Raw genomic sequence first — 26,698 nt, 5'->3', positions numbered from 1 at the left:
ATGATAAAGGACACATGTTTTGGCGTGTTTTATTATTCATAGTTGGCTTAACAGTAATACAATATTCTGATATGCTATAAGTGACCAGACGTCCGAGATCAAAACTGGGAACATAATCCCATAATATTCAGTAAGACTTAAAACATACAGTAGTGTGTGTGTGTGTGTGTGTGTGTGTGTGTGGTGCCTTAGCTTTGGTGTCAAATATTGCTCTGACTAGATTTGGTTTCCAACTTATATTGTTGTGTTTAAAGCCAAATCAGAACGTTGAAATGGGAGTGGAAGATTTATATATATATATATATAAAAAATGGCGCTTGGCCCTTGGGTGATCAAAAGTGCCCGGGCCCTTTTCAGATGCCAGTCCAGCCCTGATCCTACATAAAGAATGTATGAATACATTAGATATATATATATTTTAGGGACCTTATAGACTGTATCTCTTGACTGTTGCTGCAGCAGCAGAGAGTTTATTCTGTCTGGACACTTTGTATTGATATTTTGTTTTAACATTCTTTTCTTAAATGATTATAATGTTTACAGTGATTGTTGTATATGTATTTTTTATGTATGTCGCTTTGGATAAAAGCGTCTGCCAAATACTGAATCATATAACCACCTGAAAGTTTTTACATCAGCTAAAACCACCAATCTGTTTCACTGGGTTCAGAATCAAAGCAAATTCTGTCTTACCCAACAATGTTAGTATTTGAATATTGTTACTTGAACGACTTATTCATGGTTACAATTATACTGTAAAGAAAGTATTGTCTTATACTTTGCCTAAAATGAGAATGCATCATAATTAGTGGCGGCTGGTGAATTTTGTTTTAGGTGAGGCTGAAAGTTTGTAAACCTATCCCCTGTAGGGGGGTCTGGTTGTCATCCTCCCCCAGAAGATTTTTGTTGTGATTTTCACATACAAATGAAGCATTCTGGTGCATTCTGACAAAATAATAAAGACAAAATAGAACATGTCCTTACTTGTAGAATTCAGCAAGATTAAAAGTGCAAATACATCAATACAAATTGGGAATTATACACAAGTTAACATTCTCTGTGTGTGTCTGTATGTGGGTTTGTGAGAAAGTGAGTGAGAGAGAGAGAATGTTATTCTAAAATGGGTGAGTGTGTTACGGCCAATCTATTGTGTTGGTAACGTCACTCATAAATCTATCTACAGTCTCAAGTATGCATTTAGACAAATACGATAAAATATGCATTCCACAAAATTCATATAAATGTGCAACCTTTTATGTGTGGTTGTTCAAGACACACTGAAGGCATGATGCCACCATAGGTTTGCAGAGAACTACATACAATATGCACACTTGAAAGGGGTGGGGTGGTGGTGGTGGTGGTGTGGGGTTGTGAGGGCCGCTGAAAACCAGTGTCCATCCTCACGGAAAGGGGGTTGGGTGGGTTGTGAGGGCCGCTGAAAACCAGTGTCCATCCTCATAGGAAGGGGGCGGGGGTGTTGTGAGGGCCGCTGAAACCCAGTGTCACCACCCACTGTGGTCTTTGCCCTCTTTTCTCTGGACATGGCATTCTTCTTCGCTCGCTCCAGACTTTCCAAATTTTCATTGATTTTGGCCTTAAGTGCGGTAGGAGAAGCAGGCAAGGCATAGCTATGATCCTAGTAGGAAGAGGGATGAACATGGTTTGAGTAATGATTCACTTCACAAACATCACTTTGACACCACTACTTTATGGCCCACATCCAAATTCTTTCTTATAGTCATCACCTGTCAAAGCCAGTTATTTGTGAGTGTGTTTAATATGAGTGGCAGCAAAACAAGTGAGATTTTAATATGTCCAGGAACATTATGATATGATGTTTAAAGTAGAAATACTCACATCATTAGGCTGAGGTTGTGGGTGTGAGGTTGCCATTTCTGGGGAATCCTCAGAGGCCACGGATAGGTTTTCTTCAGCTCTTCTGGAGGTAGACGTAGCCCTGTCCTTTACCAACTGAAATGAAGAAACATTATGCATAACACAATATATAAAAGGATAAGTTTGTTTGATAATAGAATATTTACATTTATGAATGCTAATAGCCTTATGATGATATACCTACTTTTTGGAGGTGAACCGGGAAGCTGAAGAGGGATGGAATAACACCATCACATAGTCGGACAATCTGACCCGTCCTATCAAAATCGGCCTGCTTAAAATGTTGACTGCAGACAATTGAATAATCACTTGCAGTGAAGCCACTTCCCACTTCTTCCTCACATCTTTGTCTTTGAGAAACCTTCAAAAGTGTCAGCTGTAATCTAGGTCAGTGCTTATGGAATATGATTTATCAAATCTCAGTTCATAGCCGGGTGAACACATAGCCTAGTTCAGCAGTAATCCCAAAATGACCCCATTCCAGGTGTCAGGTAAGACTGGCAGGGCCTTTTCCTGTTTATCACACATTTTGTCCCACACATTTCACGAAGGTGGGCTACACAAAATTGGGTTGGAAAGCTAGACTAGCTACACTGTATAGCCACTGTCCATCTGATTGTCTAGTTAGCTAACATATATATATTAACCCCCCTACACAATCTGGACTGTGGTCCTAACTTTTACCCCTGTTGGCTGTTACAATCCTTAGCTTCATCATTTATTTCAGCTTTATGTTATGTCATTTTTTCATTTCATTGACAAGCAATTCTATTATGGTCATACTCTTGTTTGTTAGCCTAGCTGGCTACGATTTCAGTACTATCGAAGATCTTTGCTCTTTCTCAATGCTCTGGTAATATTATTTTCACAAAATACATCCAATAATACGGTAATGTTAAATCTTACTTGTGAAAACAAAGTAATCCCCCGATTCCTATTTTCGACGGTCCGCTCATTTGAGCAGGAATACTTTGAACACCAGCCCGGCACCTTGTTTTCTGCTGTAGACGCTTACGCTACCTGGCCATACTTGTCAACTGTCAATTTATGCTGCTCCCGGGCTCCCAATACACACTTCAAGATAGCGGCCGTATTTCTCGTGTCACAGCGTTCGATGCTCCGTCTATGACAGGGGTGCCCAACCAGTCGATCGCGCTCTACCAGTCGATCGCGGGCTGAGTTCCAGTCGATCGCGAGAAAATGTTGTGTGTAGGCTGTCCTCCTACTGTTGTGTTAAATAGGCCTACATTAAAACTTCCAACTTAAAACATCTTAAATAGGCACAATGAACTGCTGATCGCGTGAAGCAGTGTGTAGATTTGTACAGCTATAGTAAGGTAGATCAGGCATAATCACAGAAAAAATCTCACCTGCTTCTTTCTATCTGTGCGTGCAGGGTATGGTTGCTAGGTTCTAACTAAGGACTCGGAAGGGCGCGAGAAGCTTGACTAGAGCGAGTGGATACTACCATGGCGGCAGAAGCTAAAACATCTAAAATTTATCATTTTCATTCAGAGTGGGAGGAGGATTATTTTTTCGTGTATTCGAATGCCAAGTCCATCTGTCTTATCTGCAATGCAAATGTGGCTTTACCAAAGAAAGGGAATTTGGAGCAGCATTTGAAGACGGTCCACAAGAGCTACGATACACACTTCCCAGCTAAATCACCACTGCGCGCCCAAAAAGTCAAGGAATTGAAAAGTCAGCTAGCAGCACAACAGTCCATTTTTACCAGGCCCAATACCACGAGTAAGGCTGCAACCATAGCTTCTTATCGTGTCTGTCGTGTTCTTGCAAAAGGAAAGAAATCTTTCAAGGATGGTGAGATTGTGAAAGAAGCGTTCATGGAAGCCGCAGATGCACTTTTTGCCGATTTTAAAAATCGAAAGGCGATGCGAGGGAATGGCGGAGGATGTTGAACAGCAATTGAGGAATGATGTTGACACATGTGAGTGTTTTTCTCTGCAATTCGATGAATCCACTGATGCTGTGGATGTGGCTCAGCTTTGTGTGTTCATTAGAACAATATGAGTGTAAAAGAAGAGCTGCTGACCATTTTGCCTTTGAGAGGGCACACAAGAGGCACAGATATGTTTCAGGTTTTTATGGAATTCGTTAGTAAGAGCAAGTTGCCCCTCTTCAATCTCATCTCCATTACAACCGATGGGGCTCCAGCAATGATTGGACGTACTGCTGGGTTCATTGGATTGTGCAAACACTCTGAATCTTTCCCGGATTTCCTGAATTACCATTGTATAATTCACCAGCAAGGGTTGTGCGGGAAGATTGTAAATATGAAAGACGTGATGGATGAGGCTAACAAGATTGCCTGTTCTGTTCGGGCCAGGAGTCTGCAGAGGTGATTATTCCGTGCGCAACTGGAGGAGACCGGTGCAGAACACACAGATCTGCTGCTGCACACAGACGTAAGGTGGCTCAGCAGAGGTACATTTCTGGAACGGTTTTCTGAATTGTTGCCCGAAATTAAAGAATTTCTGAAACGTTCAAACCATGCTGAACATGCACAGCTAGAAGACAGTCAGTGGCTCTTGGATTTAGCCTTTCTTACTGATCTGACTGACAAGCTCAATAACGTGAACACCTTTAAAAGCAAGTTACAGCTGCTATCAAGCAGGTTGCAACAGTGTGATCTGCGGAACTTTCCACACATGGACACAGAACTTAAGCGTCAGGGCAAAGACTGTGTGGAGCTTGAGAGTGCACGTTATGATGATCAAGTGCAAAGCATCTTGTCAGAATTTGACAGGCGCTTTACTGATTTTGCATCCATTGAGCCTGTTGTCAGTTTTCTCAGTTTTCCATTTGGGGAAAATATAGATGTGGATTGCAAAACGTCCAAAGTGGCATCACTCTTCAACCTGGATAGCGGTGCTATTGAGAATGAGATCCTCACACTAAAGAATGACATTGAGCTCAAATCAAGAGCTACACCTGACACAAATGTCCAATTCTGGAATCTAATGCAGAAAGAGAAGAACCCCAACCTCAGACAAACTGCAAAGAATTTGACTGCACTTTTTGGATCATCATATTTGTGTGAGTCTGCCTTTTCACATAATAAATCATTAAGTCAAAATACAGATCCACCATGACTGATGACCACCTTGCGGCCTGCTTACAGCTGGCACTCAGCTCCTACTGTCCGGACTATGAGAGACTAGCTTCCTCCTCTCAGTACCAGAAGTCCCACTAAGGTAGAGAACCACTTCTCCAACTTAAATTAGGCATTGCATTAATTGGGTTGTATGTTGTTGTGTTGTTACGGGCCAGTCCTAGGCATAAGACGTACATTTACTTCAATAACTGTATTATTATTGTTAAAACTTGATCTTTGTGTCACTGTGTTACTGTGCACAATTATTTGTGGCTACATTATGGCTTTCGATATGGCTTAGTAGATCTCGACACACTATCAACTTTAAAAGCAGATCTTGGTTCAAAAAAGGTTGGGCTCCCCTGGTCTATGATATAAGATGTCTATGTGCCAACCGGCAAGCGTCAACGCAACGGAACCGTGTGTATGCTGTGCTTGTATATCTCCCTGCTTGCAGTGCGATAAACGATGGGAAAAATACATCATTGTCTGACAGAATAATTCAGCACAGACTACATTTAATAATAAGCATAATCTGCCTAAACATGAAAAGAATAATAACAATTACAATAGTAATTATTCTCCCTAGTGTTCGACACTTTGTTGCTTTTATTGCTTTCAAATGGTTGTTTGTTTTTACTTTATGACTGTTCGTGTTTCTTTTTTGTTTGTACCATTAAAAAAAACCAACTTATTTTATGGTTTGTGAGCTGAGCTGTGTGATGTTTGTATTTAATTTATGTATTGCTCTCTCTCTCTGTGTACAGAATTTTGGGCTGGAGGTTTTAAAGTGCTTTACAAATAAAGCTGTGTTGTATCGTATCACAATGGTCATTATATTAATGATAGTTATATTGGAGGAATTAGAATCAACATCATCATTCAGCTTTTGTTTGTGTTTACTCTTGTTTTGGCGTTGTTCATGGCATCAGTGCTGAATATCATGTTGACTGCACTTTTGTTCGTCTCGCACTCATCATAATGAAGTTTATATAATAGCGGAAGGGGCGTCCCTTTCTGGGGATGCCTCACAGTTGGGATAACAATTCTGCAGGGGGGGCTTGTCCTGAGCTCAGGTAGATCTCTGGAAACGGGTTTGTGTATAGTGTTCTGTCTACGTTCTGTGCTCGAGGTCAGAGCAGCAGTATGGGAGGGAGAGCGATAGTATGGAAGCTGGCTGGGCTGCATTCACACACAGGCAAACTGTTGTGGAGCAAAGGTAAAGGATCGAGAGCAGGGGTAGTTCAGGGGCCACATACAGCCGGACCACTAAAGTAGGCTGTACCAGTAAAATCATAGTATAATAACACCAAACTGCTCCCTTTGTTTTAGTGCAAAAAAAAAGGAAATGAACTTGAAAAAAAAGCGCAATTTCCACAATGCTCATCTAAACAAAAGAGTATTTTACTTTATCATCAAAACAACTTGTCCAGATCTAGACATTATTTTACATTCATTTCCCCATCTGTGTAGTAATTCTGACACAGCAGACCCAGTAAAGTGAGAACTATTGAGGAAGAAGGTTCAGTTATCCCCCGCCTTGTAAATGCATACAATTTCAAAATAAATTACATTTTGGAAAATTGCTGTGTAAAACCTTTAATAATTGGTGGGCATAAGTTCTTACCATAGCTGTAAATGCATTTATATATTATATAAACAGGGCCAGTGTGTGTTGCTCCCCCGCTGCTGGAGCGGTGCCACTGAAGCAGTGCCACTGAAGCAAATCAAACACAGCTGAAATGGGAAATTCTGTGAAATGTGAAGGTCCAATTTGTCCTGTTTACTGTAATAGGTCTGAGATGAAAGCAGCAAACACACTGTATCACTGTAGCTCAGGGCTCATGATTCTGCAAACACGCAGCAGACTTAGTCTACACCATCTGGGTCTGTGTTTGTTCCTCTCTGAACAACAGAAATCAGGTTCACTGAAACCATGTTGCTCAATAAAAGATGCACTGCAGCTAAAACTGCCATTGAAGGCTGTGTGTGTGTGTGTGTGTGTGAACATTTTTAAACGCCTCCAACAGTACACCGTATAACTGTTTCCAATCCAAATCACTCTGCACACACACCTGTTTTTGCTCCTGTTGAGGCCTTGGCAGTCTACACAGGGAAGCAGAATCTGGAAGAGGGAAGCAGCAGTTCCAGGAAGTGTAGAAATCATGGCGCTATAATATTTGATGTCCCGTTGGGCTATGAATTATGGGTAAGATTATCCATGGGCGCACACAAGGAATGACCTAACTCATCCTAATGGTCCCGCTGGTGGCGGCAGTTCTAGCTTTTATTCCGGCCAAAATGTGCTCTATCAGCTTCCAGAGAGGCAGATGAAGACGGGTCCTCTGTGATATCTCCTCAGGGCTGGAGCTCCATGAAAGTAATGTTACCTTTGTAATCAATAACAGGCGCTTTACTGGAGAATCCTCTGGTATCCTCGCTATTTATTCCTTGCCATTATGTAGTGTTCTCAAAGCACTGGGAGTTTCTCTGATTACTTTTAAACTCAACGTAAAAAGAAAACTTTATTTGGCCGAGTAGTTAGTAAGTTTCACTTTCTTAAAGTTCCTGCTGACAATTAAATGATACATGTGACAATAAGGTTCCTCCAGCCTGATGTCAACACTGTGTGTTTTCCTGTCTCAACATGACAACACTGAGTATGGATCTCAACCCCACTAAACATGTTTGAGATGAACTCATTTATATATCCTTTATTTAACCAGGTAACAGTCTCATTGATTAAAATATATTTTCCAAGAGCGACCTGGCCAAGAAAGCAGCATGAACAATGTTACAACAAACACAAACAATACAGGTAGACAAATACAGCTGTCGTAAAACACAAAGGAAATGGTAAAATAGTCAGTATATGCAAATAAAAGAAACAGTTAAAAGCAGAACACAGGCACAAGTTCAACAACCTCAGTTAGGGGGTATAAGAGAAACCATAACGACCCAGAGTATTTTGTTCTTTGTCCTTTAAAATGGACTCTCCATAGTGATTACATCTGACAGTTTCAATTCCATTATTCCAGGCATAAGAGGCAGCAAATTTAAAAGCTTTTTTCTCCTAGTTCTGTTCTAACCTATATGTAGGACATATACATTGTGTGTTTTACACGTATATGTGCACAGATAAGAAAGAACCAGCCCAAGGAGAGATTTACATATAAAACCCAACCAGTGGGGGAGCTCGCATGCATACAGAGATGGCCAATTAGCAGCAGCTTATACACCTTAACACCAACAAGATTTAAAAGTCTTATTCAGATCAATTCTATCTTAATTATTTGTAATTCAAGGATCTTAGACTCAAGGGTTATCACAACAAAACAACTAAATTAACTGATAAATGAAGGAGGCCAGGGCTGTCCAACCCTGTCTCTTAACGTTATAACCCACTGTGCTTCCTGGATCATACGTCTTCACTCCTCACTGGTATGTAGGCAAAATACCCAGCAGCACATTCTTTGTATCCGTTGTCAAACACATGGTTGCTCTTGTGCTAAAGGTACACCCCCCTGCAGCCAGGTTTGGAATAAGATAGAAAGCCTTCCTGAAAGGGAAGCTGTTAAAGCTGCATGTGTTTGGAGGCCACACACTGTCCGCTGTCTGTAGAGGCACGAGTCACAGTGAACACACCTGTGCTGCCGGCCGTTTAAAGCCGAGTCATCACTATACACCTGAAGGCTTCCACCCACTTTGTACACCTGGGAATCAATATACCTAACACAAACACCTGTGTACGTAGATGCTCAGAGCCTCTGATATTTAAAGTTAACACAGTCACATTCTGGTGAACTGAATCAGCTTATTGCATTAAACAGATTCACTTTGTCCATAATATGCACTCATATTTTAACATAGGGAACTCACCACAAATAAAACAAGAAATTAAACATAAAAATAATGATGAAACAAAAATAAATAAATAAAAGCAAAACTCAAATCTAATGAGTCACATACAGCTCCGCAAACCTTTACCTCTACATGTTTGGCAGCCATTCCAGTGTCTGTTGAATTCCAACACAGAGAAATGTTGGCAGTAGTTTATAGAATACAATTAAAAACAATACTAATCATTTAACTCAAAGACACATTATAAATAATAAAACGAAAGTGATAATGCTGAAGTGCTCTCTTCATTTTTTCCACGCTGTACATACATACACACTTACCTGTAAACGTAGACATATTTGCAGCCTTATATTTTGCAGGTCGGCAGAACTGAAAACAATCAGAATGCACTGGAGAAAAGAAAACATGTGTGGTGATTATTCATATTAGCTCGCAATGTTAATGTGGTATTTCCAAAGCCCCAAAGTTAGATTTACTAGGAGGTTTTCAGAACTCATACCCTAAGTACAGGGGAATTACTGTTCAGAGCCAAAACAATAGACACCAAACTGGTAAAAACTATAACTGAGATCATCACAGCTGTGCACGCTCATAGCGACTACATACACATCCCACGCAAAACAATGGGTAAACAGGAACAATATCCACGAGTTCAGATGACATGGAAGCATTGTCAGAAATAATAAGGGGACATGAAACAGTGAGTCTAATAACCAGGACGACTTTCAGGAGAACATATGATTTCATTTGAGTGGTAATATATACATTGTAAACTAGATATCATACAACAGCACATCTCTTCAACCCTCATAACATTTACAATGCAGGACTTTCCCAGGTTAAAAACACACTGTTATTCTCTAGCGTTTGACTCCTCCTTATCTGGCTGATTGTGCCTGTGCCTATGTTTCTGTTGAGTCGCACATATTATTATATATATATTATATATATATATATATATATATATATATATATTATTTCTTTTTCTATGTATTTTATGATAAAGGTCATGTCAGCTACCTGCGCTGTTCTGTACAGCACTTTGGTCAACGTGGGTTAAATGTGCTTTAGAAATAAAAGTGATTGATTTTACTGTAACTGAGTATTCCTACACTGAGTACTTATTGGGGGCGGTGGCAAACTGGTTAGGGGCTTGGCCTGGGAACTGGAAGGTCACCAGTTCTTTCCCCGAAAGACCTAGTGCCACCGTGGTGTCCCTGAGCAAGACACTGGTTACCTACACTGCTCCCCGGGCGCCGTACATAATGGCAGCCCACTGCTCCTAACACTAGGATGGGTCAAATGCAGAGACCGCATTTCGTTGTCCTAGTACTTGTACTCTGTGCAATGACAATGTTGAATCTTCTTCAATCTTCTACTTCTATTTTGACTCAAGTACAAGACCTGAGTACTTCTACTTTTACTCAAGTACAAGACCTGAGTACTTCTACTTTTACTCAAGTACAAGACCTGAGTACTTCTACTTTTACTCAAGTACAAGACCTGAGTACTTTTACTCAAGTACAAGACCTGAGTACTTTTACTCAAGTACAAGACCTGAGTACTTTTACTCAAGTACAAGACCTGAGTACTTTTACTCTTACTCAAGTACAAGACCTGAGTACTTTTACTTTTACTCAAGTACAAGACCTGAGTACTTGTACTTTTACTCAAGTACAAGACCTGAGTACTTTTACTCAAGTACAAGACCTGAGTACTTTTACTCAAGTACAAGACCTGAGTACTTTTACTCAAGTACAAGACCTGAGTACTTTTACTCAAGTACAAGACCTGAGTACTTTTACTCAAGTACAAGACCTGAGTACTTGTACTTTTACTCAAGTACAAGACCTGAGTACTTGTACTTTTACTCAAGTACAAGACCTGAGTACTTGTACTTTTACTCAAGTACAAGACCTGAGTACTTGTACTTTTACTCAAGTACAAGACCTGAGTACTTGTACTTTTACTCAAGTACAAGACCTGAGTACTTTTACTTTTACTCAAGTACAAGACCTGAGTACTTTTACTTTTACTCAAGTACAAGACCTGAGTACTTTTACTTTTACTCAAGTACAAGACCTGAGTACTTTTACTTTTACTCAAGTACAAGACCTGAGTACTTTTACTTTTACTCAAGTACAATACCTGAGTACTTCTACTTTTACTCAAGTACAAGACCTGAGTACTTTTACTTTTACTCAAGTACAAGACCTGAGTACTTTTACTTTTACTCAAGTACAAGACCTGAGTACTTCTACTTTTACTCAAGTACAAGACCTGAGTACTTCTACTTTTACTCAAGTACAAGACCTGAGTACTTCTACTTTTACTCAAGTACAAGACCTGAGTACTTGTACTTTGACTCAAGTACAAGACCTGAGTACTTGTACTTTGACTCAAGTACAAGACCTGAGTACTTGTACTTTGACTCAAGTACAAGACCTGAGTACTTTTACTTTTACTCAAGTACAAGACCTGAGTACTTTTACTCAAGTACAAGACCTGAGTACTTTTACTTTTACTCAAGTACAAGACCTGAGTACTTCTACTTTTACTCAAGTACAAGACCTGAGTACTTGTACTTTTACTCAAGTACAAGACCTGAGTACTTGTACTTTGACTCAAGTACAAGACCTGAGTACTTGTACTTTGACTCAAGTACAACACCTGAGTACTTGTACTTTTACTCAAGTACAACACCTGAGTACTTGTACTTTTACTCAAGTACAAGACCTCAGTATTTCTACTTTTACTCAAGTACAAGACCTCAGTATTTCTACTTTTACTCAAGTACCAGACCTGAGTACTTCTCCCTCCCACTACAGTCTTCCTGTTTTTTTTTCAAGGTTAATCTTCCATCATCCATCCCAGAACTGGAGCTTCCATCATAGTCTGAGATGGTGCTCGTTGCGATGTATTTTCCCGTATAGTAAAAACCCTCACTTCCGGGGGGTTGGACCTAAGTTCCACACAGATTTAAGCAGCTGCTTTAACAGTGCATAAACATGGTCCTCTGAGCGGCCATGTGTCTCATTACAGGAGGTGTAGTGTGAGTACCTCTATCAGAGGCTGTGGAGCATCATGGTGACCATCGCTGCTGTCTGAGAGACGTGTGTGGGCACTCGTCTGTTTCTTGCTTTCATGTAGCACGCTGCAGCAGGCAGTATTTTAGTGCTTTTAACGTTTGGACAGCCCACGTTTAAAGTGCTGTTTAACCTTTCAAAGCGCTGCCGAGGCTCCGGGCAACATTTGAATAATACTATCTGCCAGCATTCTACCTTCTGTGCTGCGAGAGGCTTGATGATATACAGCCTACTACTTCAAAAAACCTGTGTCTATATTTAGGGTTCAAGGTAAAAGTGTATGTTTATTTTTATAACAAATGTTTATTATTCCTTTTTATCATCTGTGCTCTTGAAAAACATGTCAGTAGCAATCCTTTACTCTCTCCTCGCTGTTTCCCTCCATATTAAAAACTCATAAGCGCTATTTAAACTGTAAAAGCGGTGTTTAAGGAGGCGGATGGAGATAAACTTTAGGCCCTGTGTATTTTCTATCTCAGCCATTCCCCTGGGCCCTTCGTCTACCAACTTTAAGAGAATACAAATCACTTCAATTATTCAAACCTCCAGAGAACTGAAAACTAATACACCAGGCAGAAAAGCAGATAAATAAACCTATGTATAAACAAACCCTGGACGCATTAATTAGACATTTTTAAAGGCAGTGAGGACGATGCTGCTCTTCAAAAACAAAGCACAACTTCCCTGTGTGCTTTATTTCTACGCCCTACCGTGGACTAATAAGCCCACACAGGTAAACAAAGCTTCTCCCTGGGTATACAGCAGTGAAACATACTCCCTTTTCCTGCCTTTTGTCACCCTTCACTTGATCTGAGATGCTTGAATCATATTGTACTGAGGGACCGCAGCTTTCGTGGGAGGATGATGTTTACGAGTCGGAGCGACGTGCAGAGCGGAGCGTCGAGGAAATAGTGACCTACTTTTTAATCAAACATATTGAGACGTGTTAAAATAATAATTTACCTGATGGTCAGAGGGAGCAAGAGGCTCCTTTGAAAAGTGAAGACCAAAGAGAGGAGCTTTGCACTCCTCAAGTGGAAATACATTTTAAAAAGCTGCTGCTCACTGGAACACACACAGTGGCGAACACATCGATTTTTATCGATTCGTTGTTGCAGCCCTAATCAGCTCATACTATAATTTAGATTTATGTGTTTTAAATGGAAGAAGGATGCATATTCTTTTATAAGAGCCCACCTGGGTTGATCAAAGGTTCTGTAAATGTTAGCGTCAGACAGAGCAATCCAGTTCACTGCCTCATGTCCTGCTGGGGAAGAGATCCCCTCTCCTGGCCGGACAGAGGCAGACAGAAGAGAGAGAATGGCTGACATTTGACTGTGACTGAGGATGGAAGCGTGACCTGAAGGTGCTGCTGGTGCTGGGGGAGGGCGGGGGGATATTCACTCCATTGTTTCTCTGTGCAGGATAAATGTCACAACGGTGAGCAAACAGCAAGAAAGCAACAGGAACAAAAGCCCACTGGCATCCTGGGCTGGTTATAAACCTGTTGTGACACAACCCCGGTGTACGTGCCTATTTATAACCACACTCTCCCAATATGCCTGAGAGAGCGGAGGAAGAAGCCATTATATATCACAAAGGCTCATAAATGTCCACCGTTATGAGCTTCTATTGACAAAACATCGACTTCAAGTGCAGAGCACCAATGTGCCGTGTGCTCCTCCAGTGTTTTTCCTCAGCAGATTTGCCTGTGAGTTCAGGAGAGTGTAATACATTCTGTGGGCTCACCAAACAGGCTGCCGGTAATTTGGGCCTTTTTAGACGGGCACCTTCATTTAAGGCGCTACAATGCAGGGCTCCGTGTACCTGCTGCCTAATTCCATCCACACTGAATGAGAGGCTGATTAGAAATGCATGGGACCTGCTGCAAAATGGCCCCACCATTGTTGATTCTGCTGACAAATCATGCCGGCTGGCCAGGCGGCTGAGGAGATGGAGGGGGGTGGCGGGAAAGGGATGCTGAAGCGAAGGGGGGAGGAGTGGGTGGTTGGAAATGGAAAATGAAAAGCCATCATAAAAGAGAAGGTTGAATGACAAGAAGAAGAAAGAGAGGAAATCAGGAAAAAAGGAGAGTAAATGAGCACGAAAAGACGATGATCCTGTAAACTGTGTGGGTGAAAGAATACACTGAACAACTTCAATGTTTACTTCAATTAAATGTATTATGTCTACAAATTAGAGATAACTGTATTAGATTAGTTGAAAGCAATAATATTAAGTTCAACCTAATATTCTTTATTTAACGTTAATATTATTGCTTTCAACTAACCTGATAACGTTATTTCTTGTGATCCTTTTTTTGGAGGAGGAGCGTTGTGACCCTTCAGCCAGTGATGATGTAGTTACCGAGCAAACCCAGCACGAGTTAAAGACCGGTGAGCTTTTCAGATACCAAAGAAACCTTGTAATAGTTAGGCTCCGGACTACAATGCTACTAGCCTAACACCAACAACACAACTCTCTGAACCAGTTCTCAGCTGTCCAGTTCCCTAGTTGGTACGGGGTCAAGGAAGGAAGAACACATCAGTGGTTCTGCTGTTTTCATTTTTGTATCATCATGGTTCATCATGACCCAAACGCTGCGTTGTGAGTGGAATGCTCAATCACTGGAGGAGTAGTTGAATATTCTGGAAAATATACTTGTTTGCTTTCTTCACAGACCGAGATGAGAAGGTCAACACCAATCTGAAGTTTGCCCTTAAGACACAGAGACTTCGTTTGAGGCTGACAGCAGCAAGAGACATTTTCAACTTGTTTATTTCTTACTCCAACAGAAATGTAAAAAAAATAACTATTTACCATCTTTGCGTTCTGAAAAACTGTAAAAAAAGAGAACAAAAGCAGTGAGTGTGAAGCTTTGTCGCCACAGTGTGAATGGTTTGGAACCATGATGCCTGTCAAGATTACAACTTAAACCTGAGCTCAGTGACCCCGTGAGACTGACTAGGTATCAGGGTTGGCCCTCACCAGTGCTGCTGTGGCTGTATGGGGATAATCCCTGCCACTGTGTGTGCCAACATGTGGCAGCAAATCTGAAAGCCGAAGGCTGGAGGCTGTTTCAGAAGGAGATTTCCCTGAAATATACAGGGGATGTGACTGTGCTGCTGCTGCTGCTGCTGCTGCAGACGGTCCCGTGCTAGCGTAGCCAGAATGACAGTTGTGTTATCTAAATGCTTTCTCTGTTGGATACCATTTCATGTGTTTTGAAAATTGATATGTCAAATTGATACATGACACAATATTATTACCTGAAATATTACTGTGATACTTTATGACATGTGTACTCTTATTTTTACAAATAACAAATACAAATCCTTGACATTACGTCTGGTAAATGCACTGATATTGATTTACATGCTAGCTGAGGAACATAGGCGGGAGAAGTACTCAGATCTTGTACTTGAGTAAAAGTGGAAGTACTCAGGTCTTGTACTTGAGTAAAAGTAGAAGTACTCAGGTCTTGTACTTGAGTAAAAGTAGAAGTACTCAGATCTTGTACTTGAGTAAAAGTAGAAGTACTCAGATCTTGTACTTGAGTAAAAGTAGAAGTACTCAGATCTTGTACTTGAGTAAAAGTAGAAGTACTCAGATCTTGTACTTGAGTAAAAGTAGAAGTACTCAGATCTTGTACTTGAGTAAAAGTAGAAGTACTCAGATCTTGTACTTGAGAAAAGTAGACATACTCAGATCTTGTACTTGAGAAAAGTAGACATACTCAGATCTTGTACTTGAGTAAAGTAGAAGTACTCAGATCTTGTACTTGAGTAACAGTAGAAGTACTCAGATCTTGTTCTTGAGTAAAGTAGAAGTACTCAGATCTTGTACTTGAGTAAAGGAGACGTACTCAGATCTTGTACTTGAGTAAAAGTAGAAGTACTCAGATCTTGTACTTGAGTAAAGGAGACGTACTCAGATCTTGTACTTGAATAAAAGTAGAAGTACTCAGATCTTGTACTTGAGTAAAAGTAGAAGTACTCAGATCTTGTACTTGAGTAAAAGTAGAAGTACTCAGATCTTGTACTTGAGTAAAAGTAGAAGTACTCAGATCTTGTACTTCAGTAAAAGTAGAAGTACTCAGATCTTGTACTTCAGTAAAAGTAGAAGTACTCAGATCTTGTACTTGAGTAAAAGTAGAAGTACTCAGATCTTGTACTTGAGTAAAAGTAGAAGTACTCAGATCTTGTTCTTGAGTAAAGTAGAAGTACTCAGATCTTGTACTTGAGTAAAAGTAGAAGTACTCAGATCTTGTACTTGAGTAAAAGTAGAAGTATTCAGATCTTGTACTTGAGTAAAAGTAGAAGTACTCAGATCTTGTTCTTGAGTAAAGTAGAAGTACTCAGATCTTGTACTTGAGTAAAAGTAAAAGTACTCAGATCTTGTTCTTGAGTAAAAGTAGAAATATTCAGATCTTGTTCTAAAGTAAAGTAGAAGTACTCAGATCTTGTACTTGAGTAAAAGTAGAAGTACTCAGGTCTTGTTCTTGAATAAAGTAGAAGTACTCAGATCTTGTACTTGAGTAAAGTAGAAGTACCAGAGTGTAGGAATACTCTGTCACAGTAAAAGTATTCAAAATGTTCCTCCAGTGAAAGTAGAAAGTACTCTCATCTAAATGTACTTAAAGTAGCGACAGTAAAAGTAGTCATTGTTTGATTGGTCCATTTCAGAATAATATCTCTGATATGTTTTATAATTATTGATCATTAAAGTGTTCTCAGAGCTGGTAAAGGTGCAGCTAGTTTGAATGGCTTTGTATACTGCAGGGTAGCTGCTGGATTTACTGCAGGTGAACTACAGTCTGATTTAAGGGCTGATTATATTTACCATCATTAATCCAAATGGAATAGAAGTACAACGTAGTCAAACATTTAAATACTGAAGTAAAGTTAAAGTCCCTCAAAATAGTACTTGAGTAAATGTACTATGAACTATGGTTTTGAAGGTTGAAGGTTGTATTCCTTTAATACAAATAATGAATGCAAATCCTTGACATTGAGTCTGGTAAATCCACTGATACTGTTTTACATGTTAGATAATGGAGATGTGGTTGTTGTATGTTTTGTGCTCCATCATCTGATCACAGGTGCAGTTTATATGATGTTGCATCACTACTGTAACTCGTCTCTGTAACTTCCTACGCTGCTCTGCCTGCTCAATGCTCCAACCACTCATCTGACAGGCCTGCGTTGTTGCAAAGCTCCTCTCCTGTGGTGTAGTCAGACTTAAAGCCAAAGCTTTATCGGCATGTTCAGACGTATTACACAGTAAAACTGGATTTGCAGTGTCTATGACAAATCAGCTATGTGACAAACTTCCTAGGGAGGGAGGGGAAAGAGAAATCAGATACTCTCTTCAAAAAAGGCTGAAAAATATAAGGCTATTAGCCAGCACATATTTCTCCTATAAGCCTCTTTAGGGTGCAGAAAGACACACCTAGGATGCCAGGCCTCTCCCTCCGAAGCTAATCCCAAACCATAGCGTAATCTCGTGTTAGGTGATCAAACGGACGAGAGAACCTGTGAGGAGGAATTGTAAGAGTCGCAAATCCGCAGGAACTAATCTCATTACAGCGAGAAACATCTGACTTTACCCCTGCATCAACCATATTTACTGCAGAGGCTTGCTGTTAAAAGAAGTCTTTAAATTGTCACAGTTTCAGCTAAATGGGAAGATAAAACAGCTCGTAACCCGAGATGTTTGCTGGGTTTGCTGCTGCGGCTCTCCTGCTGTCACCAACAGAAGTCTGTGCATTAGTTTGTTTTCTTAGTGGCAAAACAACCCACTGAGGGAGAATTCACACAAATTAGTATTTGATTTGCACCCTGTGAATAAACTGCACTGATGTTCTTTTCTCACCCGGTTCTGTACTTTCAAAGGAAAATAAATTATTATAGAACAAAACCAGGATCAGCTGGGTGGAATCAGACGGGTGTGATGACACAGCAAGAGGCAGATGTGAGGATTGATAAAACAGGAAAAATATGCAGAGAACAAAGTGCAGCAGCTTAAAAAACAACTGTGTATAATTAACTCAGGCTGAGTTTTCACCAAGAGTAATCATGTTCATTTCTACAGGCAGGCGGGGGTCGCATCATTTACAACTCTCGCTGCGCTGGGTTTGTGCCTCTGACATCACATCCTGTGAGCCTGGTTTGACATCAGCTGACATGTAACTATGCAATATAGAATTGTACCTCTGTTATCTAGCTTTTATCACACTACATTCTACATCAACACTTCATTTATTCCATGAATACTGCTGCTTCTGTTTCTAGCTACATTTTGACTTTGTCAAAATTTACTTTGGATATGATGTGCATGCCCTTCATCTAAGAGTGTTTTATTCAATTGTCTCTACCTCACTATTACTGTAACACTGTAAATCACCCCTTCTGATTCTGACTGCAAAGTACATACATTAAAGAACTAAACAGCACTCTACCCTGCAACGCCTTCTGACCCCTGCAGGCAGGTGTGGGATGGTGCTTCCCTGACAGTAACTCTGAGTTCACTTTAAAGGACAGAAGGGCCACGGTCGGCTCTATTTCTCTCGGAGGCTTAGAGACTTCAAGGTCCCTGTACCTAAAATAGTCTGCAGTGTCTGGTGAAATGACTCAGACCCCACCTGCTAAACACTATTACTTTCTCTGTAACTCCAGAAAGGGTCAACCATCTTTTGTATAATAACAAAGCAGTGCATGATGGTATGCTCCAAATATTCAAAGGGATGTATCTACATGCCATATAATGAGAAGTTAGCATACTTAGGAATACTTTCCACAGGTGTTTCTATGGAGTGGATTGGGCCATGGTTTCCTTCTTTTGAAGCAGCACTGCACCTGGAACCTTGACATTCATCAGCATGGATCACAAAGGTAATGTAATCTAAAACTACCAACAGCAAAACTCCAGGAGCAAGATGTATAAAGGAACAAACAGCATGCAGATGTTCTTTCTTGCACATGAGAATAAAAAAAAGGAATGTGCATCAAGACTGTTATAATGGTTTCCTATCTGCAGATTATTATGAAGAGGAAAAGGTGAGGGACATAAGTCAAATAATGATCCATTGTCTTTTAGTTCTGCTCAGCTCAGTTCATCTTTAGATAGAAACTTTATTTATCTCAAATTGGGAAATATTTTTTCCAGCAGCAGTGTCAACCATTACACAAGTTAGAAAGTAATACAAATTAACATTAGAGGCAAGTATACATAGTAAGAATTACAATTAAAAATGAACCATTGAAATAGACACTAGCAGCATGTTGTGTATTGTATATACAAGTCCACAATAGAAAAGACATTAGATTGAATAAACATTATAATTATGCAAAATAGCTGTGGCTGTTTATTGTTCCTCACGAGAAATGTGGTTTATAGTAGAGTGCAAAACACTAAAACAACATATAGCAGTCACAGCAAATTACCACACTTTTTTTATTAAAACACGTGAGCCATCAGAACGGGGGTCCTGGTGAAGAACTGCTGAGGGTGCATTCAGGTCAATGATCACTGATAATGAAGCATCTGTTGGCTTTACCACAGCTGACTGTCAACACCTTGCCAACACCTTCTTAGGTTGTTAAAGATTACCAAGTGATGTTTCTTTTGTTTACACAGCATCATGTAAAAATAACTCATTAGGAAGATGTTTGTATCAATGTATGGCTAAGAGTTGGGCTGGAATCATCAGACAGAATCATCAGGCTGATCAGATATCCTGCTATAGTTCCAACTCACATGTCATTTGATTTCCTTCAGTAAGGGAAGTCTACATTTGGAATGAAACAAAACAATGCTAAATGATGCCATTTTAATTTAATATTTTTAGATTTTCTGAAGATTAGATTTACTTTAGTGATTACAATTTGGGAATTGTTCTCATCACAGCAGCCTGTAGGCAACGCCCCTGATGTGAAAATAAAAAAAGAAAGTAAGCAAACAAAATACCTGTTTATGAGAAAGTAAATATACAAGTGCAGCTTTTTAGAAATATGAGACTAAAAGGTTTTAAATGTTTTAACAGAAGTAAGAAAGAATTCAAAAACAGCATGTCAGGTTGGACCCAAGTGCAGACAGACGATGGTTTAAACAGAAAATATTACCTTTCTTCAAGGTTGACTGGATATACAGCGTACAAACCGGAACTCTCTCCTTATTAACCCGTAGGAGGTCCTTAAATATCCTTAAACAACTTAATGTTTTTAAACTACTACAGCCTGACACATAAATATCAAATATGAATTACATTTTGTGGATTTTAACCCTTTAGAAGTCAGTATGTTCACAAAACTCCACTGTTTATGATTGAAAAACACAAAAAATTTAAATAATTTCCATAAAACACATTGCAAGTACTATTTTATTATTATTATTATTATTATTATTATTATTATTATTATTATTATTAGGTCCTAGGATGGGTCAATGATTGGCAGCAACATTGATTTTGATGCATTGTTATTTTTGTTGCAGTCATATTCAAGCAAAAACTTACACTCGTGGCCCTAAGGACAAACATTGCCACCTTCCTAAAAACTGCTGTAAAAATATCATGTATTCATATTTATTTTCACTTTAAAACAACTTAATCTTTTAAAACTACTTCAGCCTGACACATACATATCAAATATGAATTACATTTTGTGGATTTTAACCCTTTAAAGGCCAGTAGGAAGAACGTGAACAAATTAGCACAGGTAATGATGCCGGGCTGGACTGGCCATCTGGCACCTTCCCAGTGGGCCGACATGCCTTTTTGGCTGACACAACTTCATATTATTTAGATTTTTGTGCTGAAGACCCGTTCAGGTACATGTATGTTGGTAGTTTTGGGTGCACTGATAGAAAACATGTTTTTGTTTGGTGGTTGTGGTCAGGTTCATCCATCTCTTCTCTGCTCTCATCTTCAGATGAGTCCTTAGACGAGTCTCAGTTGGACTCTGGCTGTTCTCCTTTGCCTCTGTGGCCTCATCCTTGTCCTCAGAGGATGAGCCTCCTGTGTGCTCTAATGCCTTGCCAATTCCAAAATCACTACTCCAGCACTAATGCTCAAACTTCTAACCACGGCTGCAGTGCAGCTGCACACACAACCTGAGCGAGAACCCAAACAAAGTCCAATTTTGATTTTGATCTCACTACTCATCGTTTTTTTATTATTGAATTAGGTTATAACGCAGTGTGGCCTTCTAAGAGAAAACACGTTTGAAATTTGACACACACACACACACACACACACACACACACACACACACACAATGAAATCTTAACGTAAAGGAATTCATTAATTTATGTAAAGATAAATGTGGGATCAAAAAAAGCATTTTCAACGGGGCATTTTTTGTCCCTAGGAACAAATGTGTCGGTTTTTGCGTAGCTTAGCCATTTTAGGCGAATTAAAAAATTAAGATGACAATTCAAAAGAGAAGTAAAAAAGAAGATCCTTTGGCAAATTTGAGCTATATTCATTCAACACTGCCGGAATGGTTTGAAAATAAAAAACAGAATGGCACTAGGATCTAGGATCTCCTAAGGGTTAAACTCAAAGGACCCACAACACCAACAGAAAAACCAGAACTTAAATACATGCAGAACTAATGAAAGGACAGGACCCAGCTGGGCAGGGCAGGAACACCCAATGGCACCATGTGAACACAATCAGTAATCAGACTGCAGGGAAAACACAGAGACAGGAAGCAGACACAGACAGGGGGTGAACACCTTTCAAAATAAAACAGGAAAACAGACGGACCGTGACACAGCAGCGCTGATGAAGGCATTAAAAACACTACAGTAAAATGACCATTATATTTGAAACAATTGGTTGGAATAAAATAAAAAAAGATTATCTCAGTGGAGAGACAGTTAGATTATAATATATCTAATATTAAACTATATGAATTATCCTAATGCCGAGCTATAGCTGTTAAAAAAATGCCTTACCCAATCCTAAACAGAACATATAATGTCAAAACTTTTTGAAAATGTATGTTTGCACTTGTTTTGTTAACTTGATCCTGGCTGAGCTGATTTCCACAGCCTGTCTGATGATATGACTGCCCTCCATTGCTGTTATTTGGTCAGAAAAACGAGCATTAGAGAGATGCAGGTTAGCCGAATAGATTTTTGAGAGAGAACTAATGTGAAAGCTAACATTATTACCCACAGCTCTTGTAGTGAAGCTTATTATTATTTAAGACTAACCTCCTGAAATTTCCCTCCAGGGATTAATAAAGTATCTCCTTCTTCAGTTTTGACCTGATGGAGTTGTGCGCACAGTTTTTTTTTGAGAAAAGACTATTAGTGACACTTCTGGTAGAAGCTCACTTCAGCAATTGTAGCCCAGTTATTCCGTAGTTTAATCAGGGAAGGGCCCTGAGTTCGTTAACTCAATAAATCAAATTTACAATAAAGACTACATAAGGTAATGTTGTCTTATTTCTCTTTCATTATCCTGTTTATATTTTACCAATGTACCCTTTGTGTTATCTTGAGTCCCTTTAAGCACCTTTAAGTAATGTAACTTCACTAGTCACTTACCTTAAACTAAACACCCTAAACACATGAGTTTAAATACCTCTATTAACAGAAATCACCAAATTTCTCACTGGAATCAGTTTAAGAAATAGAGATCTCAATTATTTCCTGTATACTTGTGAACAAACAACATGAAATATACAGTCAGAATGTGCCTTCAATATTGTCAGATTAATAATCCCTTTAACTGGAAATTATTATAATATCAAACTAGTTCAGATCACCTTTGTATCAATTTCACACTGAACTCAGTGGGCCCACACTCATTCAGCACACACACACACACACACACACACACACACACACACACACACACACACACACACACACACACACACACACACAAAAAGCCGGCAAATAACATGAAATAAAACCCCTCAGTTGCAGGCCTGATGTGATGCTTGAGAGCGTTGAAAGTCAACACTATTTGTCCTCTTCACTCAAATGAGCAATAAAACCAAAGCGATACCTGAACATCTGCAACTCCAAACTGCAACTGTACCGATCCCTCAGTCTCAGATGGCGATCAACGGCGGCGGGAAGGTGTCCAGCGACCACGTGCTCTCTCGTATTGTCCAAAACTCCTCACTGTGTCACCAACTTGCAGCAAAACTGATAAAGATCCTCAGGGTGTTCATGCAGAAAACCCCCAAACTGAAGCCAATAGCGCAAGCTGAGTTAGCTATGACATGGCTAAGAGTACATTCACTTTATTAATGAATGCTAACACTCAGTTGCTAACAAGCTAATATACACACGTCGGTAACTGTGACACACTTTTGAGTAGAAAGCTATCCAGTTCCTTGTCTAGAAAATAATCCATATGAAGACTGTCGAGTTGATAATCTTGGGACACTAACTACATACTTATTTGCTATAAACTGTTAACTTTAATTCACTCTCGGTGCCGCGACTTTGTCAGTCCAGCCACCACTCTGACACACTCTCTCCATCCATTCTCTTTCTTCGAACTTCGACCCGACCCCCTGAACCAATCAGTGACCAGCATTTTCCTTGTTCACAAACACTACTTCCTCTTTTAACCATGAACTTTCTAAATAACAGACAATATTTATAATTATAGATTTAAGTCTTTTAAACATACCTATTACACTTTCCCTTTTTAAACTGTTATGAAATATCTTTTAATCGTTATCTTTGCAGGAACTAGATATTTTACTTAACTAAATTACATTTATTATCTTGTTTTAATATCACTGTAAGGGTTATTTTCAACCTGGTTACACAAACATGGTGTTTTAGATCATTTGGATAACTTGTTGGTTTTCTGGTTTGACCTATTATAGCGATTATAAGAAGTGACCACAATCACTCATTAAAGTTCATTATATAAAGTACAATTATTGGCCATGGTTGCAAAAAAACCTCAGTTGTAATAAAGAGTAGTTTTATTTTAACCTAAATATTACCAGTAATCATTAGGCCTATAGCAGGTGTGGCAGAGGGGTGTGGTCAGGGCCGTAGCCAGCATTTTGGAATAAGTGAGGTCCATGATGCGCGCGCAAAGCGCGCGCGGTGATTTAAAAAAAAAATATATATAAATATTTTAAATTATATTGTTTTTTAGATATACATTTATGTATAATATATATATATATTTTATGTATTTATTAAATTACAAGTCACACAAGAGTTTTATTGTTTAAATGTCTTTTAATTGTATAAACCAGCATTTTCCCCAAAAAAAATGTACTGTACTATATTTACATTTTTTTTTATAGCAATAGTACACCACCATGTTTTTAAAGAATATAGGGGGTAACTTTGAACTTGATGAACTGAATGATGAATGATTCCAAAATAAAAATAATATTCAAGTAGAAATAAATCATTGCTAATTACAGCCCCTAAAAGTACAAATGGCATCACCTAAAATCTCAACAATCAACTTTTTAATCAAATGCAAGCTGAATCCTCCTATGACCAGAGGCATCCCACCGTCGAAGGATATTCTCCCGGTCCACTTCCACTTTCTGATGCACATGCATCATCGCCAGGCCCGTCAGTCTGTCGTTGGACATGGTAGATCTAAGCCATGTCTTTAGTCTTCGCATGGCTGAGAATGACCTCTCACAGGCACAAGTTGTCACTGGCAAGGTTAAGAAAATCTTCAACATACATTTTATGTTAGGGAAGAATGACAGGTTGTGTTTTTGTAGAACTTCTAGGGCAAAAGAAGGAAGGGGGCCATCTTCAAATTTATGTCTCCAGCGCTCAATTTCCTGTCTGGCAGTGTCTTGGTCAGGGAGGTCTTCGTGGTACCACCGAAGCATCTCATCCTCTCGTGCTGGTGTTAAATATTTCAAGGATGATGGCACCAAGTATGATGCAAGGATAGGGGGCTTATTATTCTTGGCAAATCTCTCATCCAACTGAGCTGTGATGTGGTCCAAGGGTTAGAGGAGATTTATCCTGTAATGGTCCTCCACTGATTCTGTGGTCACGTTTGCTCTGTATGTTTGTCTCACAGATACCCTCCGCTTGGCTGGGACAACACCTATTGAATTAGCCAATGCAGTGGCTTTCTCAAAGCACAACCTGGAACCTTTGTCCTCTCTTTGGTTGGCGATGACCTGCCGCATGTTTCTTGCTTCCTCATAGGCTGTGAGGATGTCCAAATTTGTAGTCTGCAGCAGTTTGGTTAAAGGATGTATGTATCCAAGTATTTCATTTACCATCACAGCTGTAATTATGGTCTCAAATGATTCCATGCTGTGCCTGACGGTGGCAGCCTTTGCAGAAACAGAAGGTTTTTCAACCCCCATTTTCTCCAACACAGAATGCACCGCTGTGAACTTCTCCACAAATGCGCTGAGGGTGGTTGATCTGCTGCTCCATCTTGTGTCACTCATGAGTGGGATTCCTGATTTTTTTGTTGTTTGACCTTCTTTACTGGTTTCTGCCTCCAAAGCACCTTTTCTGGCACTAGATCCTGAAAAGAACACTGCAATTTCCTCAATAATAGACATTGTATTCCTCACTATAGGCAGATCTGAACAGCCATGCACTACAACTAAATTAAGTGCATGGCTCCTGCAGTGGGTGTACATTGCCCTGGGATGAACATCACTGATTCTTTTTTGGACTCCACTCACATGGCCACTCATTGTAGATGCCCCATCATATCCTTGGCCCCTTAAATACTCAGTGTGAAGTCCCCATTCAGTCAGCTGTCGAAGAATTACTGTGGCTATTGTCTTCGCATCTTGCTGAGTCAAAGGGCAGAATCCAAGAAAGTCCTCTCTTATTTCAGAACTCTCTCCCTCCCCACTCACATACCGAACGCAGAGTGATAGTTGCTCAATTCCACTGATATCCATTGACTCATCAGCTAAAACAGTGAAGAACTTCGCTGTTTTGATATTGTTGATAAGAGTCTCCCTTATGTCCTCTGCACAGCATGCAATGAGATCATTCTGAATTTGTGGGGATATGTATTTTGCATTCTTGGCTGCAGTCTCCAGATGTTGCTTGAGTGTAGTGTCAAACTGTGCTTTCCAGTTAACAAAATAGTTAAAATTTCCATTTTCACTGGATCCCTCCCAGTTCCCCCGGAAAGGCACATTTCTTTTCCCTAAACATACAATGATGTCTATGATGGAGAGCAAAGCCTTGCGGTTAGCAATGACCTTGTCATCATACTGCTTGCTGATAACAGATTTAATATCTTTCTTTTGGCCTTGTGTGATCAACATGAAATTTTCAGCCAATTCGGTGGCTCTCTGGTGTCCCTCTGAATGGCTATGCCTTGGGATCACGCCTCTTTTATCACCAACTGCATTTTTCCAGTCAGTAAAGCCCTTTGTAAGGAAGCTAAAGTTTTTTCCTTTTACTTTATTAAAGCAGAGGCAAGTGGCACAATAAGCTGCATCCTCAGATGGCGAGTAGCTCAGCCATTCATAATTTTTCTCCCACTGGGGATTGTACCTCAGCTGTTTTCCTCCCAAGGTACGTTTGGGATAGCTATATCCCTGTGGTGCTAACCACCGATTTTGGAGTACACTTTTTTTCTCATCATCTGTAAGGGCATCACCATTAATAACTTTGTTTTTTACCCTAACCGGATCAAAGGGATGCTGAGGGCATGAACTTCCAATTTCTTCTCCCCCTATTTCCATGTTTCCCTGCTCCCTGCTGTATTCATTCTCTGCGCTTCTCTGCCCTC

General features: G+C 39.8%; 1 pseudogene; it reads right to left on the bottom strand.

Annotated features, from left to right (window-relative positions):
* Positions 1-1,312: 1,312 nt before the first annotated feature.
* On the bottom strand, positions 1,313-24,554 carry LOC134859562 (THAP domain-containing protein 6-like; annotated as a pseudogene).
* Positions 24,555-26,698: the final 2,144 nt, after the last annotated feature.

Source organism: Eleginops maclovinus, chromosome 23 (assembly GCF_036324505.1).
Source record: "Eleginops maclovinus isolate JMC-PN-2008 ecotype Puerto Natales chromosome 23, JC_Emac_rtc_rv5, whole genome shotgun sequence".
Lineage (NCBI taxonomy): Eukaryota > Metazoa > Chordata > Actinopteri > Perciformes > Eleginopidae > Eleginops > Eleginops maclovinus.
The sequence above is the reverse complement of the archived record's forward strand: the minus strand, read 5'-3'. Positions and strand labels throughout refer to the sequence as shown.